At 54.9% G+C, this 4,938-nt stretch overlaps 1 long non-coding RNA gene across 1 annotated transcript; it reads right to left on the bottom strand.

Annotated features, from left to right (window-relative positions):
* Positions 1-1,753: 1,753 nt before the first annotated feature.
* Positions 1,754-4,638, bottom strand: LOC138437968 (uncharacterized). The gene is made up of 2 exons (XR_011256216.1): positions 4,295-4,638; positions 1,754-2,666 (listed from the first exon to the last, which is right to left on the bottom strand). It is a non-coding gene; the product is annotated as an uncharacterized lncRNA (long non-coding RNA).
* Between the last annotated feature and the right edge of the window lie 300 nt (positions 4,639-4,938).

Here is a 4,938-nt window from a genome sequence, read left to right as displayed (position 1 = left end):
GGCAGCTGCCCACCTGGGCTACCCTTGCGGGGCTCTGGTGCCCCATGGAGCCTCCTTTGCCAGATGGAAAAGGAAGGAATGGTTGATAGACTCTGCTCAAGGCTGAGGTGCTGGGTCCATTCCAGGCCTGGGCTCCAGAGCCTTCTGCCAGAGGTGCTGGGAGCACCAGGTGAGGTTCCAACTGGCCAGTCAGCTCATTTCACCCAGTCCAGGCTCACAGAGCCTTCCCCCTTGGAGCTGTGTGCCCACCCCACCAGCTTACATAGAGGGGAGACGCACAGCAAGCCCCTCTCCTTCGTATGCCCGCAATTTGATGGACCCCAGGAGCTTTGCAGGCAGACCTGTTACGGTTCTCCCTGGCCATTCTCTAGCTATATGATCTTAGGCGAGTTATTTAATCTCTCAGAGATGCAGAGACTTACTAGTAGTAAGCTCTTCCTGCAGGCTTGTTATGGGGTTAAGGAGACTACGGGTGCCATGTCTGTACACAGCAGGTGCTCAGTGAATGGCAGCCATCGCTGTGAGGGAGCTGGCTGGGCCAGCAACCTAGAGGCACAACAAAAAGTTCCCCTTGTGAATTCTGACAAGTCACTCAAGAGGGGCTTCAGAGAGGAGGTGTCATTTGAAGGTCTTGGAGAATGAATAGGAGTTTGCCAGGCTAAGGCAGAGGAAGGTGTATCACCGGAAGGAAGAACAACAGCAGAGCTGTAGGTGTGAAAGGCCAGTCACCTCGAGTGGCTGAAGCCCAGGAAGGGGAAGGGGGAGGGACATCGGGAGCCATTTCTGGAGGAGGGAGAGACTGACTTGATGAGAGTGGGCAGGCTGCCCACAAAGCTGGCTCATTCTAGCTCCTCCCAAATCAGCCTCGAAGGGTGGCCTTGTATTGTTGGGATTCGCGGACTGCCTGGGAGTTTAAGGACCAGCCTGGGTCTCCTTCTAATTTGTAGTCTCAGGACATCTCTGGTGCCCAGAGCCAGCCCAGTCCCCTCTCTGAGCCAGGGCCAACATTGTTGGGGAATCAGGGTAGCCGCCTGGTCCCCAGCTTGAGCGAGGGCTCCTGAAGCAGCTTCTCTAGCCTGGGCCCCTGACGTGACTGGAAGTTCCTGCAAGAGGCTAGGGCCACCACTCTCTCCAGTTCACAAAAGAAGCCAGGCTGCCTGCTTCAACCCTGTCTCTGCCATTTACCAGCTGGGCTGCCTCAGGCAAATCACCTGCCCTCTCTGAGCCTCGATTTCCTGGCCACAGGCTAGGGTGAAGATTAGGGGAGATAACTCTCACAGAGGAGGCAGCCCAGAGCCTGGCTCCCCAAGAGCCACCCAAGAACTGTTAGCTCAAAGAAAAGTCAGCCCAAGAGAGTGTAGCATCTCGTGTCTGTGGGCCAATCACTCAATCCTTCTGAACCTTGGTTTTCCTAGCTGTAAAGTGGGGAAGATAATCACGCCTGGTAATAATAGCTAATATTTATGAGCATTTGGGCTTCCCAGGTGGTGCTAGTGGTAAGGAACCCACCTGCCAATGCAGGAGATGTGAGAGATGCGGGTTCGATCCCTGGGTGGGGAAGATCGCCTGGAGGAGGGCATGGCAACCCACTCCAGAATTCTTGCCTGGAGAATTCCATGGACAGAAGAGCCTGGTGGGCTACAGTCCATGGGATTGCAGAGAGTCGGACACAACTGAAGCGACTTAGCGCGCATGTGCACACACACACACACACACACACGAGCTCTTACTGTGAGTCAGGCAGGCTCTGTTCTTATTGCATAACTATGTAGTATCTTATTGAATACAGTAACTGACTAACATGTGAGGGTGGGGGTGGGGTGGGCAGGGGATCCCAGAAGCCAGAAGCACACAGGGAAGAGCCCCAGAGACTTGCTGTTTTCCGGGCAAGGCTAAGCTGGCACCCCTGGTACTGTGAGCCAGACCAGAGGGTTTGGAAGGCTGGGGTGTGAGGCACGAGCAACACAAGGGCCCACCCACCACTGTGAATGGGCCATCTGGGACTGGACACCCCTTTATACAGGGCAGAGCCTCGGACACACCTGGGGCCCCAAGTCAATTGTGGCCCCACCCTAGGTCTCGGTCTTCCTGTCTGTCTGATGGGGGCTTGGGCTCGCTCACCTCTCAGCTGCTGTAAGGGCCGCCCATTTCTCTGGTCTCCGGTTTTCTTGGCTGGCTTCCATGAAGGTTGTGACTTGAGGGGGTGTCCTCTGTCCATTGATTTTTCGAGAAAGGATGCTTTCCTCCCTTCCGCTCTGCAGTCAGCCCACAGTTGAACAACGTGGGCATCCAGCCTTCCCACTGCTCCTCCTGCCCCACCAGCATCCCTCACCTGGCCTGGAGGAGGGGGCTGATTAGGTCCAGGGAGATAGGGGTGCCCAGGAGGGCACGGGGCTGCCCCCACACCACTTGATGTACACCACTCGTTTGGGGACGGTCCTGGGAGTGGGTGGGTACAGGACTTGGGAGCCACATCCAGCCACACCCAGCAGGGTGATGCTGAGCTGCTTGGAAGACCCAAATGGTTCATCTGCCCTCCCTCCTCTCGAACTTCGGGGTCGGACAGACTGCTCACTCCTCGTCCCACTGTGCTGTGCGGGTGACCAATGCTGCCTGAACGTGAGCCTGCCTGCTCAAAGGACGAGTTATTCCACCTCAAAGGGCACCTGAAATCAGAATAAGAGAACCAGCGCTTAGGTGCGAGGTCACAGAGTAAGCACTTGCGTGGATGCAGCCCTCTGTGGTGGGCGATGTTAATGTCCCCATTCCTCAGATGGAAAAGCTGAAGCTCCAGAGCTTAGGGAGCTTCTCAAGGCAGCATCGCTCTCTGCCCTCCCTTTCTTTGGCATACCCCATGCGTGCGTGCTGAGTCTCTACAGTCATGTCTGACTCTGTGACCCTATGGACTGTAGCCTGCCAGGCTCCTCTGTCCATAAGATTCTCAAGGCAAGAACACTGGAGTGGGTTGCCATGCCCTCCTCCAGGGGATCTTCCTGACCCAGGGATCAAGCCCAACTCTCACGTCTCCTGCATTGGCAGGCAGGTTCTTTACCACTTGAATGACCTGGGAAGCCTGTTGTACACCCCAGCTAACTACCATAAAGGAGATGGGACAGATTCTAATGCTGGGAGCTCACAGGTAGCAGGACAGGTAAAGGGAGCCCAGAGACCATGGGGCAGAGGTGGGAGGAGGAGGCTGGGGAGACGCAAAGCCTGCAATGAGGTAGTTACTATGCCAGCATGCCACTGGAACAGGAATGTTGTGGTTTAGTCGCTCAGTCATGTCCAACTCTTCTGCGACCCCATGGACTCTAACCCAACAGGCTCCTATGTCCTTGGGATTTCCCAGGCAAAAATACTGGAGTGGGTTGCTATTTCCTTCTCCAGGGGGTCTTTCAGACCCAGGGATCCAACCTGTATCTCCTTCATTGGAAGGCAGATTCTTTACCACTGAGCCACCAGAAAGAAAGTGAAGTAGGTCAGTCGTGTCTGACTCTTTGCAACCCCATGGACTGTAGCCTACCAGGCTCCTCTGTCCATGGGATTCTCCAGGTGAGGGTACTAGAGTGGGTTGCCATTTCCTTCTCCAGAGGATCTTCCTGACCCAGGGATCGAACCCGGGTCTCCTGAGTTGCAGGCAGACGCTTTACCCTCTGAGCCACCAGCGAAGTCCTCAAGTCACCAGAGGAACCCCAAATAATGTTCATCAAATACAAAAGAAAAAGAGAGAAACAGAAAAGAAAGGGAAAAAAAAGTAATGGCCATCAGGTGTGTGAGGGAGGGGTGCCCCACGTGGTCCCAGTCCTGGAGGACGCATAGTTGTCATTTCCTCTGCCAGGGACGTCTCTGCCCATTTTACTTAGCCAGAGCATGGGGTTTCTTAAAGGGCTCAAATCCCAGCTCTGCCAGTCGCTGGCTGTGGGACTGCAGGCTAATTAGTTATTGCTCTGAGCCTCACTTTCCGCATCTGTAAGTGGGGATAATTGGGCTTCCCTGGTGGGCTCAGTGGTAAAGAATCCTTCTGCTAATGCTGGAGACATGAGTTCGATCCCTGAGTCAGGAAGATCCTCTGGAGAAGGAAATGGCAACCCACGCCGGTATTCTTGCCTGGAGAATCCCACAGACAGAAGAGCCTGGTGGGCTATGGTTCATGGTTTGTTCACAAAGAGTTGGACACAACTGAGCGACTAAATAGCAACAGAAGTGAAAGAAAGTGTTAGTCACTCAGTCTTGTCGACTCTGAGCCATCGGGGGAGCCCTCAGCAACAAAAGTGGAGGTAACTGTGGTACTCACCTCTTCGGGCTTGTTGTAAGGAAGACCTGGCGCACAGGAGAGCTGTAGGAATGTTCTCTATTGTTAGCCCTCCAATCCACCTGGCTTGCCCTGGGGAACTCTCAGAGTCTCCCAAGCACCTGCTTTGTGCCAGCACCCAGCCCAGGGAGCTGAGGCTCCATCACTCAGGCCCCTCCCACGCCCTGGGCTAAGCCTCCAGGGCCTGGGGCTGGAGCGTGCAACAGATCTGACTTGCAGGGGGAACAGCCTGCGAGAATTGGTGTGTTGGCTCCCACTGCTGGCGTGACAGACATCCTGATGAGATATGTCACTTTAAAACATTTTTCAAAAGAAGTTTCCAGAACGCTGTCTTAACCTCACGGGGAACATACGTAGCCTGAATGGTTGTCAGGTTTCAGTCTTGGCTTTGAGATGACTTTTCGGAGACCCTCCCCTGCCTGGGCCTCAGTTTTCCCATCTGTAATACAGGCCAGGAACCGAATGCACCCACGAGGGTTGACCCTATGTGAGGCTGCGCGTGTGAAATGTGCTCTGTAAGCTCGAAAGCACCTTACAGCCATTGGGCTCTTTCGGTTCTGCTTCTGGTCGCTCGGGACACGGTCACGGGCAGACGCCTGCGTGGTGTCATTGCTGGGTGCTGGCCC

This window comes from Ovis canadensis, chromosome 3 (assembly GCF_042477335.2).
Source record: "Ovis canadensis isolate MfBH-ARS-UI-01 breed Bighorn chromosome 3, ARS-UI_OviCan_v2, whole genome shotgun sequence".
Classification (NCBI taxonomy): Eukaryota; Metazoa; Chordata; class Mammalia; order Artiodactyla; family Bovidae; genus Ovis; species Ovis canadensis.
The sequence above is the reverse complement of the archived record's forward strand: the minus strand, read 5'-3'. Positions and strand labels throughout refer to the sequence as shown.